Here is a 12,173-nt window from a genome sequence, read left to right on the forward strand (position 1 = left end):
CAAGCACACAGCTCACCTGGCCCAGCGCTGCTGCATCCCTGTGGGCATGCGGTAGCCCTGGCATCCGGTAGGGGACACTGCAGGATCCACACCTGACCGGGACTTTCCCAACCCCTGGGGACCCCTCAGCCTCTGTGGAGCCCCACTGAAGGGCCTGGGTCACCTCATGACACCATTTCTCAACCTGAAGTTCTACAGATTTTTCATAGATGTGTACAAATTGAATACAACACACACACAAAATGAAGGCAATTCAAAGTAATGCTAATTTAGGATGAGTTAAAGGGCCAGGATTCCAAATTAATTATGACCTTAAAATTAAATAACAAATACATCTGGTTTTATTACACTCTGAAAAGCAGTGCCTTCTATAAAGTTTTCATGTTGGGCTATAGTAAAGCTATAAAATTTATGATTCGATTACCACAGCATCAGGATATTTTTAAATTAAAAAGCACAGGCAAGTTTGGCTGGGGTGTTAAAGAAAGAAGAGTGATTATTAGGGGAAAAGGGAACATTGCTGTTCTCTGCCCACTTCCACTGTGCTGGTCTCATGATGGGCCGTGTAGCGTGTGGGCTGGAGGGACAGGGTCACTACTCCCACCTGTGCCACCAGATCTCCCACTCCTCACAGTGCCCAGGTGGGAGGGACCCACACTTTTCACCCTGGAGCCCCAGAGCCTCCCCTTTCCTCTGCATCACTTTCACTGTTCAGGGGACCAGTCACTTGAACGCCGCCCAGCCAAATGCCCAGGTTAAGTCGCCCCTGTAGGACATGTCTCTCTGCTACCAGAACACACTTGGCAAAGAGCAGCAAACAGGCCCCAGTGCCCTGGGGATGTGAGCCCTGGGGATGTCAGGGCCCAAAGTCACTTCCGGGGTCTGAGTAGCCCCCTGGGTCCCACACACCGACCCCAGGGAGCTCACCTCCCCACTGACTCCAGTCCCTGCCTTTGTGTGGCAGGTTCTGGTCTGACACCTGTGAAGACCGTGACCTGGAGGCCTCAGCCTGAGACTCAGAGGGGATGGAGCTTGTGCAGCGCCTGGCAGCTTAAATGAGACACGAGGCCAAGGAAGAAGGGCCGCCTCTCTGCTCCCCCTCCGCTCCCGAGTCAGCTAGTGAGTGCCGGTTACTTCCTGTCGGAGCTGTACAGATTTAGCATGAATTTTAGATATATGTTTTATTTTTAACACTGGAGGCTCTTACATCAAGCAAAATTGATCTCCTCCTTGGTTTATTTTTTAAACATTTCTATGTAAGATAACACACAAGTATAGAAAAGCACCCTCCGCAAAGGCAGGGCTCAGTGAGTTACAGTGGGCGCTCCACTCTGGGGAGCAGTAGTTTTTCCCTCTGTAAAAGCCCAGATGCTTCTGAGAAGCTCCTCTCAGCTTCCTTACTCTGGCCCCAGACCTCCACAGCGGAAATCCCAAAGGGACTGGATTCTCCCAGCCCTCCAGCGCCCTCCACTACTTTCTGATTGTGCTGCCACACTAATTTTGAGTTATTTGTGGGTAAATCACTGCACTTGGAATACACATGGAGTAACTGATTTCATTCTTATAACCGAATAAGTTAGCACTTATTCTTCTCCCCTTCAACAGGGGGCTGCCAGGGTGCTGGGGACGTCCTGTATATTGAACTGGGTGTTCTTAACAGATGTGTTTATATTTACAAGAAACCATAAAGCTCTACGCTTAAGATCTGTGCCCTGTACAATACACCAAGTAAACTTCAATAAGAAAGAGATGCAAAAAAAATTTCCCCGCAGAACAAACTTCAGGCCCAGGTGGCTTCCTCTGATTTCTACCAAACATTTAAGACAGAAATGATGCCCGTCTCCTACACACTCTTCCAGAGAACAGATGCAGAGGGAACACACCCACACTGCTTTCATCGGACCAGGAGAATACTGATGTCATACCAGCAGCAGATATTACAGGACAGGAGAAATTACAGGCTAAACACTTCTGAATGTCGATGTCAAAATCCAAAAGCAAATATTAGCAGTCTAAATCTAGAGGTTTTCAGAAAGGAAGGAAACTGGGATTTCATGGCGGTATTTCCAGTGGTTGATGTGGACAGGATCACTGGGTGTTTGGGCGCTGCCTGGGAACGTGGAGAGAAGGGACAGTGCCATCCGGTTAGTGGAATGAACATTTGGTGACCGAGATTAGGAGGGCCTGGGTCATCCTCAGAGACAGTCCTGGGATGGGATCTCTAGGCTGTGGCTATGGCGGGGTCCCTCTAGGAAGACATGGGCCTCTCTCCTGTGCCACTGCAGGGTCTAGGGATGGAGGAGGAGTTTGTAGGGGCTGGATTTTGATGAGGAAGGAGGAGCAGGGAAGGTGCGCCCTCAGAGCCGGTGCAGCCGCGGCCCCTCCCCAGACAGGCCGTAGCCCAGGCTACTCAGACAGTTGCTCACATCAACAGTCAGGCGACAGTGGGGCACGCCAGCTTCACCCACTAAACCACCAAGCACAGCCCAGCAGGCCACTGTCCTCATTAATCAGCACTAACTGTGCATCCAGTTGAAGACCAAGCTCATTTGTTAGAGACGTGCCATGTGGGCAGCTGGCTTGGAGAGACCGGGCCTCTGAGCCACGTGGAGACAAGCCGACCACTGGTCAGACCACCAGGAGGCTCACCCGGTGTGTGAAGATGCTGAGGGAGGAGGGACGTAGATGGGATCCCCTGACCCTTCAAGGGACCTTCTTTCGGGGATAGTTAACAGCTGTGGGGTCAGGGATCAACATGTAAGGGAGGCAGCTGGATCAGGCATGGGCCCTCCTGTTGGCTCAGACCCCTCCTGCCCTTGGAGCAACCATGGGGCAGGCAGGAGGATCGGGGGGATGGAGGGAGGGGAGCCCTGGGCTCAGGAGTCCAGGGCACCATCTAGAGGATTCAGGGGGGTTCAGGGATTTCTGTCCCAGGGAACCCACTACATTCCTGTCCCACATCCATCTGTCATCAGCTTTGCGACTCTGGGAAAGTCACTTAAAATCTCAACATTTTAGTGCCATGCACCATAAAATATGGATCACAGCGCCTGCCGTGAGTTCCCCACGGGGCTGATGTGGGAAGCACAGGAGATGATAACACATATTCTTCACAAGCTCTAAAGCATCACACCCATAGCCTTCCCTGCTCCCCTGGCCTGTGGCACCCAGGTCCCCTCTCTGGAGGCAGCACCACCACACGTCTTGCTGAGTCTTCCAGACATTTACGATTGGAACACTTAGGTGGCACTTAGGAAGGACCCATCGTTTTTCCTCAGGGTCTACCTGATTTGTTGTATTAAGCTTCATCAGGTAATACTAATAAGTGGGCCCTATTAACATTTCCATGATCACAGAACAAGGAACTGAGGACAGAGGGTCTGCATAACTTTCCCAGGTTCACGTGGCTTCTGGTATGATTTGAATCCAGAGCATTAGGCACCAGCCCCCACTCTGTCGGTCACTGTGCTGTGCTCCCTTTCTATATTACCTCACTAAATAAAGGCATGTCCCCGTGCAGTCAGCCTGCTGGCTATTTTAAGTGCACACCACATTGCAACACCCTCTTCTCAAGGCCAGCTTTGATTCACTCGACTCCCCTAAGAGGCTGGTGAACAAAGAGAACAGACGTGACCTGGGAATGAATTGACACCTCCGCATGGTCTTCTCCCACCAACATATCAATAGTTCTCTCAATTTTTGTTGTGTTTTCCAGGATCATGACTCGGGTACCAAGAAGAAAAGGAAGATTATGAAGGAATCAAACACAGGATGCACAAGAATATCATCTGCGATCAAGATAATCTGCCGGCCATCTGCAGCGGTGCTTCAGACACATCAGAATCAGCATCTGGCCAAACAACAGGGTAGGGACACAAATAGCACCCCCACGAACCACTCCGTCCAAGGTACTGTGGAAATTATACCAGTAAGTACATTCAGGAGTCATGGCTGTAGTTTGTACAGCAGAGCCTGGATCTGGCTGAGGGAGGATTGGGCAGGGAAGGTGCCCACTCAGAGCCCGTGCAGCCACTGCCCGCTCTTAGCCAGGCCTTAGTCCAAACTGCTCAGACGACTGGGCAGTTTCTAGTCAGTGAGACCCTGGGGGCCTGTAAACTTCATCTGTTAAGCCACCAAAACACCAGCCCAGTAGACCCTGTTCCCAGCTAATGAATATTAACTGCTCATCATCCAGGTTTGCTCAGTTGAAGATGATGCTGATTCTCTGTGCAACTGTCATGTGGGCAGTTGGTGTGCAATGTCCTGGGTTCTGAGTCAGTTAGGGAGTCAAGTAGACTACTGGTCATTCAGGGTGGTCACCTGACCACCAGGAAGTCTCACAGCAAATCAGCTGCTAGAATCCAGTGCTGAGGGGGAAGGGAGGGGAGATGCACACATATTTGGATACCCCAGTCCATCAGGGGGTCTTCATTTGGGGGAAGGGCATTGTATTTGGGGTCAGGGATTGAAACGCAGAGCCAGCAGGTGGGTCCAGGTTTGAGCCATTCTCTCGGGCCAGGCACCTCCTCCGAGTACCAGCTGTCTCCCTGCAGCATCCTTGGGGCAGGAGGATGTGGGAAAGGGAGTGAGGAGAGCTCTTGGTTTGTGTATCCAGGGCATGATCTCATGTCCATGTGTTCAGGAATCTCATTCCCCAGGGAATCAACTCCCTCCCCGGCCTCAGACCCATCACTCATTAGTGTTGTGACTCTGGGCAAGTTACTCAACCTCTCTAAATTTCAGTGCCCTGAACCATAAAATATGGGTCACAGCCCCTACTCTGCCCACCCCACAGTGAATCACAAAAAATAATATTCTTTCCATGAGCTCCAAAACTTCTTACTCATGTCATCAATGTGAAAAAGTAGGCGCTATCCTCCTGTTCGTAGCCTCCTAGCTGCCCTTTCTGGAGACAACCTGCTTATTCTTCCAGGCATTTAATACTTGAACATTTATGTAGCTAGCACTTATGAAGTACCCACCTTTTTTCTTCAGGCTTTGTATTTACTAATTTTTAGACTCAGAACATAATACAAATAAGCAGGACCTAAAAATATTTCCCTATCAGGGCACTTCTCACAAAGAGATCAGCCGTGCTCCCATCACCAACGAGTCCAGGACCTCGCACAAAACAGGCAGGAGCTTATCTCCAGCGAGTTCGGGTCCCACCACCAAGAGACTCAGCGGGATCAGCTCTGTCTTCAGGAATATGAGAGCCAGACTTACAACAAAGACAGTGGCCTCTTCACACAATAAATATGTGAGCATCCTGGCGAACCCAGTGGAAGGGACCCAAAAGGAGGCCATCATACAGACAGCAGAGAGTGGCCAGGGGCTGGAAATCACCGGTGTGACATCTGAGACCTTGGAGCCAGTGACCGTTGAAGCCCATCAATAGGACCTAGAGCTGGGAGCTGCAAAGGGGACCAGGGCTCTGGGAAATACCCCTGGAGAGCCCATTTCAGCTTCCTTACTGCAATTTAAATAAAAAAACATACAGTCTGAGAACGCATGCAGTGTTTTGTCTGAATTTCTAGGTCCCGAAGCCCAGCCGTAGCCTCACAGTGGATTCTGCCACAGTCTGAGACCCAGTGTCCAGGCAAGGGCAGCCCCACCTCACACACATGCTCAGCGCCAACAGCACTGCTCCATCTGGCTTCCACTCCTTTCTGGCTTTGCCCCCCAGGGCCATGGCTCAAAGTCAGACTATGGTCTGGGAAGCTCTCCTTCACTATCCCCCTATTCTTTTTTTTTTTTTTTTTTGGCGGTACGCGGGCCACTCACTGTTGTGGCCTCTCGCGTCACGGAGCACAGCCTCCGCACGCGCAGGCCCAGCGGCCATGGCTCACGGGCCCAGCCGCTCCGCGGCATGTGGGATCTTCCAGGACCGGGGCACGAACTCATGTTCCCTGCATCCTCAGGTGGACTCTCGACCACTGCGCCACCAGGGAATCCCCCCCTATTCTTTTTATAAACGCTTATTCCCCCTGAAGGTCTGTAAACAGAGCCAGAACAGGACTCATGGCCCCTCGGGCTATTCAGTGGACAGAAATAAGGGCGGCAGTATGAGCTAGCAATCAGAACAGCAAGCACTCTCATCTAGACTTAGCCGTTCCCTGCCCAGGTATATACCCTGGAGAAACACACATGTTCTAAGAAACAACTCTTGAGAATGTTTAGAGCAAAAATACCTTAACAGCAAAACACGGGAAACAGCCCAAATTTCGATCAGCAGAATTCATACAGCAGGACAGGATGAGATTGGAATATTCAATAGTGAAAAATAAATGAGCTACTACACACATTAGCATAGATCAACTTCTCATGATTTTTAAAAACATCAAAAGAATGGGATACAGTTCCACTCATGGAACCATTCTGAAACAAGCTCAAACAACGGATTGCATAGGGTACATGTTTTAAAAAACGGTAGCTAAAACTGAGGGAAGAGTAAACACAAAATTGAGGACAGTTTTCTCTAGGGTGGAAAGGCTAGGTCAAGGAGGTTGACACAAGGCTGTTAGTGCTGCTGGGAATTGTTCTGTCTCTTAAGCAAGATGGTAGGTACACAGGTGTTGTAGTTTTCACATTTTACTAAAACTCTGAAATCAGGATGGTCCCACAATCACCGTGGCAGTTGTGATGAAGTTATTGCCAACGCCTTTCTCTTTTAATCACTTGTATTCTTGCACAAAAATGATGTCAGAAAGGCTTGGCATCTTTAAAGTACATTTATTTAAGGTAAAGTACAAGAACACTTGTTTGCTTATTAGGAAAAGAAGGAACGATATGCCTATTTTACAGATGAGAACACTGAGGCTCAGAGAAGGTAACCTGCTCCAGTCGCACAATGGGATCTTTGCAGAACAGTGATCCACCAGCCCACTTCTTTATGCAAAGCCCTGTCTGTAGTATGCGAAGGAAGCAAGCAAACAAGCCTGAGATAGGGCCAGCACAAGAACCCGAGGCACCACCATTCTTACCATCATGTTCCAAAACTACAGAGATGAGCATCAATTTTACTAGATTGAGGGGAGGGAGGGGTGGGGGCTGGGAGCCGGTTTTCGAACTTCAGTGGGCTCACAGCTCTCAGCTGGCCTTATCTCGAGAGCAGCCAGTCCACCTTTGAGCTTTGTCTGGCTCCCAGGCTTCTACCTCTAGCCTCTGGCGTGACCCGGGCTGCGGCCAGAAACAGGCTCCCACCTGGAATTCCAGCATTCACTCCTGGAACGTCCAGCATCCAGGCCTCCTCCAGCCACTAATTCAACTTTTGAATGCCCTGCTCAGAAGGGTTTCTCCACACCAAATCTGCAGGAACTTTTTTCTTCTGGGGCTCCAAAACCAAATCCTTAAACCTCACATGAGGGAGAGTATTTGTTAGGTCAGAGCATCCTTGTTGATTGGACCTCCAGTTTGGGACTTCCACAGACCTCATCACGGGAGGGTGGGGAGAGGTCTCTTCTGTTGGTGGACGGAATGGTGGGCACTTGGTGGGGAGCCCTGATGAGAAAGGGAGCCAGCCCAAGACCTACACATAGGCACTGTTTCCCCTGGCCAAACAAGGTTCCTGACCCCAGAATTAACCCAGAGTTTCCCAGAAGACTAGGAGCTGCAGGGAGCCGCAATTAATGCTTTACTCTCCACCCTCTTTTCCTTGGACCCGAGGACGAGAAATTACAAAAAGATCACATCACACTCCTTTGACCTTACGATTTCCACACAGGCAAGTGCAGGGAAACACTAGTCTGGAGGAAGAAAATGCATTCAAAACACGTGCACAGGGACTTCCCTGGTGGCGCAGTGGTTAAGAATCCGCCTGCCGACGCAGGGGACCCGGGCTCGAGCCCTGGTCCGGGAAGATCCCACGTGCCACGGAGCAACTAAGCCCGTGCGCCACAACTACTGAGCCTGTGCTCTAGAGCCCGCGAGCCACAACCACCGAAGCCCGCACGCCTAGAGCCCGTGCTCCCCAACAAGAGAAGCCAAAAATAAATAATAAAATAAATTTACAGGGAAAAAAACACGTGCATAGCCCTTAGCTGTTTATAAAGTTCTTGAATGTGTGTGCCCCCTTCCGATCCTCACGTCTTTCCATTTTGCGGATAAGCAAACGCAAGTCCAGAGCATTTGAAGGACTTGCTCAAGGTGGCAGGTGATGGTGCAGAGAGGGAGCTACCTCGGTGCAACAACTTTCAGACAGTGTGCCACCCCGGTCCCACACAGAGGTACACAGAGGGTGGAGGAGACAGGACAGCACGAGTAATGATCACAACTCTGAGTGACAAATACAATGAGAGACGTGTGTTTGGGGACTGGATCTATTCAGAGGAGGGGGTCTGGGGCATGGGAAGGAGTTCTGGGTTAGGGAAGGCTTCACAGGGGAATTGGCACTCACCATCGTCCACGTTTACTGAGATTCTATGAAAGGACAGACTAAGGACCGCCACTGCCAACTCTGCCTTATTCGATACAATTAAACCATGAGCTTAAATGGTTCAAATTGATCCCATCATCTTACATTCCTATAGATTTCATCCAGTAGCTGAATTTGGGGGAGGAAAAGAAAAAGGACCCACACAAAACTTTCCCACTTGAAGACATGTTTATTTTGGTAACGCACCTGAGTCCCTGGCAGGATGGGCCTGTCCTCCGCGGGGGCAATGGGGTGTTTGGCAGAGGATGGGGGCCCTGCCCTGAGGGGGCAGCTGGGGGATGAGGCAAAGGGCTTTGGGGCAGTGATAGGTCACAAAGGGCTTTGTGACACTGATAGGTCACAAAGGGCATCAGAGGATAAATAGGCTGTGCCAGGGGGTTAGGCTGACAAAGTGGTTACTTCTCTCACTAGGACGGAAGTTCACCACAGCCTCTTGGGGAGATAAAAACCCAGAAGCAGAAGTGAGGTGAGGCGGAGGGGGAGCCTGCCGTACCTCTCGACACACTTGAAGAGATTCGGCCTGGGCTCCAGGCGCCCTACAGCGTCCCCGCTGTGATCATCTGTGATCATCTACCCACACCCCTGCTGCCTCTGGGAGACCCTGAGGCAAACGTGGGGGCCTGTGGGGCGGGCTTGGAAGACCTGCCACAGGGCCGCCTGTGTGACGCAGGAGCATCGCAGCTCGCTCTTCTGCCAGTGAGGCCGAGGGAGGGAGGAGCCAGGGAGCCGCCTTAACCGCGCTGCCTGTCGTGATCAAAGACAGCCATGAGTGGGGACTCTCTGCTCCCGTATCACACGGCCCGGAGCAGCACCTGGGTGGACCTGTTCACCACCACCACGGGGAAGCTGCAGCAGCAACTGCACAAGGGCGAATACGACCATTTCAAGTACGCGCCGATATTCGAGAGCGACTTCATCCAGGTCACGAAGAGGGGAGGAGCGATTGACGTGCACAACTGTGGCGGCATGCTGACCATGGGCATCACATCCACCAGCCCCGTCCTCCCGCTCCCAGACATCATGCTGCTGGCCCGACGGGCCACCGGCTGTGAAAAGCACGCCGAGTGCAGCCAGGCCACCAAGGGGAAGAGCCACAAGGCTGCAAAGACCTTAGAGCTCACCAGGCTCCTTCCCTTGGAGTTCGTGAGGCTCTCCACTCACAGTCGTGAGAAACAACAGCTGCGCGTGAAGCTTGCCACCGGCCGCTGCTTCTACCTGCAGCTGTGTCCCCCTCTGGACGCGCGGGAAGACCTCTTCGCCGAGTGGGAACAGCTGATTTACCTCCTGCGACCACCAGTGGACAGTGAAAGCAACACCTATGCCGTTCCCGTCTGGGACATGACCTGCATGCCTGTGTTCGAGGAGGAGCAGGACGGGAGGAGCCCGGCCGTGGAGGATTTCCAAGGAAAGGGGCATCAGGACCAGGTGAGCGTCAGCAGCCTCCACACGTGCCCTGAGGTGGCCGGGGCCACACCTGCAGCTTTTGCTGGGGGGCACGGAATCCAACTGGACTCCCACAAGCCCGATACCATGCCCGATGCGGCCGCTGCGAAAGCAAAACCTACTACAGGGCTCGACAAAGCGTCCGCGTCGCGGGCAACGACCAAGGTGGAGACAGCAGGGGTGGCAGGAGGCACCGCGGCGGGTGCTCTGAGCACGGCAGTGATCGAGTCTCCTGCCACTCAAGAGCGGAGCACGGCCAGAGCAGCCACAGCCAGCGACGGGCCCGGAGGAAGCAAAACCAACACAGCCACTGGGGACACGGCCACAACATCCCTGAGGAGCGGGAAAACGGCCTTGGCAGGGGCTGAGAACAATTCAGAGTATGCTTCCAGCACGTCCACCAGCCTCTCCCCAGGGGCCGGCATGACTGTGGTTGGAGCAGAACCTACCAGCAAGACTGTCAAAGGAAGAGCCGACAAGGACCATGAGGGGACCCTCGTCTCAAGCTTGCCACAGGAAGGCAAAGTGAGCAAACAGGGTGGCAGCTCACAGAGAGTGTCCCAGGCCCGCAAGGGAAGAAGGGAGAGGAGGGAGCACTGGGGAGAGGACAGGGCTCTGACGAGCCCCTCGCTCTGCAGTTCCGTGGAAAGCCACCACAAGGCAGCGGGGAGCAAGACCATCCCCAAAGCAGCGGGCCCGTGCTCAGGCGGCCGCAGAGCCACTAGACATGACCAAAAGGCCAAAGGCCACGGCAGCCCGGGGGGCAGCGAGCAGGGCACTGCCCCCAAAGGCATCAGCCGTGCTCCCATCACCAGGGACTCCAAGACCTCGCACAAATCGGGCAGGAGCTTATCTCCAGCGCGTTCAGGTCCCACCACCAACATACTCAGCAGGATCAGCTCTTTCTTCAGGAATGTGAGAGCCAGACTTACAAAAAAGACGGTGGCCTCATCACGAGATAAACATGGGAGCATGTTGGCGGAGCCAGTGGAAGGGACCTGAATGGAGGCCATCACAGAGACAGCAGAGAGTGGCCAGGGGCTGGAAATCACCGGTGTGACATCTGAGACCTTGGAGCCAGTGACCGTTGAAGCCCATCAATAGGACCTAGAGCTGGGAGCTGCAAAGGGGACCAGGGCTCTGGGAAATACCCCTGGAGAGCCCCTGTCAGCTTCCTTGCTGCAATTTAAATAAAAAACCATACAGTCTGAGAACGCATGCAGTGTTTTGTCTGAATTTCTAGGTCCCGAAGCCCAGCCGTAGCCTCACAGTGGATTCTGCCACAGTCTGAGACCCAGTGTCCAGGCAAGGGCAGCCCCACCTCACACACATGCTCAGCGCCAACAGCAGTGCTCCATCTGGCTTCCACTCCTTTCTGGCTTTGCCCCTCAGGGCCATGGCTCAAAGTCAGACTATGGTCTGGGAAGCTCTCCTTCACTACCCCCCTATTCTTTTTTTTCTTTTTTTTTTTGCGGTACGCGGGCCACTCACTGTTGTGGCCTCTCCCGTCACGGAGCACAGCCTCCAGACGCGCAGGCCCAGCGGCCATGGCTCACGGGCCCAGCCGCTCCGCGGCATGTGGGATCTTCCAGGACCGGGGCACAAACTCATGTTCCCTGCATCCTCAGGTGGACTCTCAAGCACTGCACCACCAGGGAATCCCCCCGCTATTCTTTTTATAAACGCTTATTCCCCCTGAAGGTCTGTAAACAGAGCCAGAACAGGACTCATGTCCCCTCGGGCTATTCAGTGGACAGAAATAAGGGCGGCAGTATTAGCTAGCAATCAGAACAGCAAGCACTCGCATCTAGACTTAGCCGTTCCCTGCCCAGGTATATACCCTGGAGAAACACACATGTTCTAAGAAACAACTCTGAGAATGTTTAGAGCAAAAATACCTTAACAGCAAAACACGGGAAACAGCCCAAATTTCCATCAGCAGAATTCATACAGCAGGATAGGATGAGATCGGAATATTCAATAGTGAAAAATAAATGAGCTACTACACACATTAGCATAGATCAACTTCTCATGATTTTTAAAAACATCAAAAGAATGGGATACAGTTCCACTCATGGAACCGTTCTGAAACAAGCTCAAACAACGGATTGCATAGGGTACATGTTTAAAAAAACGGTAGCTAAAACTGAGGGAAGAGTGAACACAAAATTGAGGGCAGTTTTCTCTAGGGTGGAAAGGCTAGGTCAAGGAGGTTGACACAAGGCTGTTAGTGCTGCTGGGAATTGTTCTGTCTCTTAAGCAAGATGGTAGGTACACAGGTGTTGTAGTTTTCACA

The sequence above is a fragment of the Mesoplodon densirostris genome, chromosome 2 (assembly GCF_025265405.1).
Source record: "Mesoplodon densirostris isolate mMesDen1 chromosome 2, mMesDen1 primary haplotype, whole genome shotgun sequence".
NCBI classification, from domain to species: Eukaryota; Metazoa; Chordata; class Mammalia; order Artiodactyla; family Ziphiidae; genus Mesoplodon; species Mesoplodon densirostris.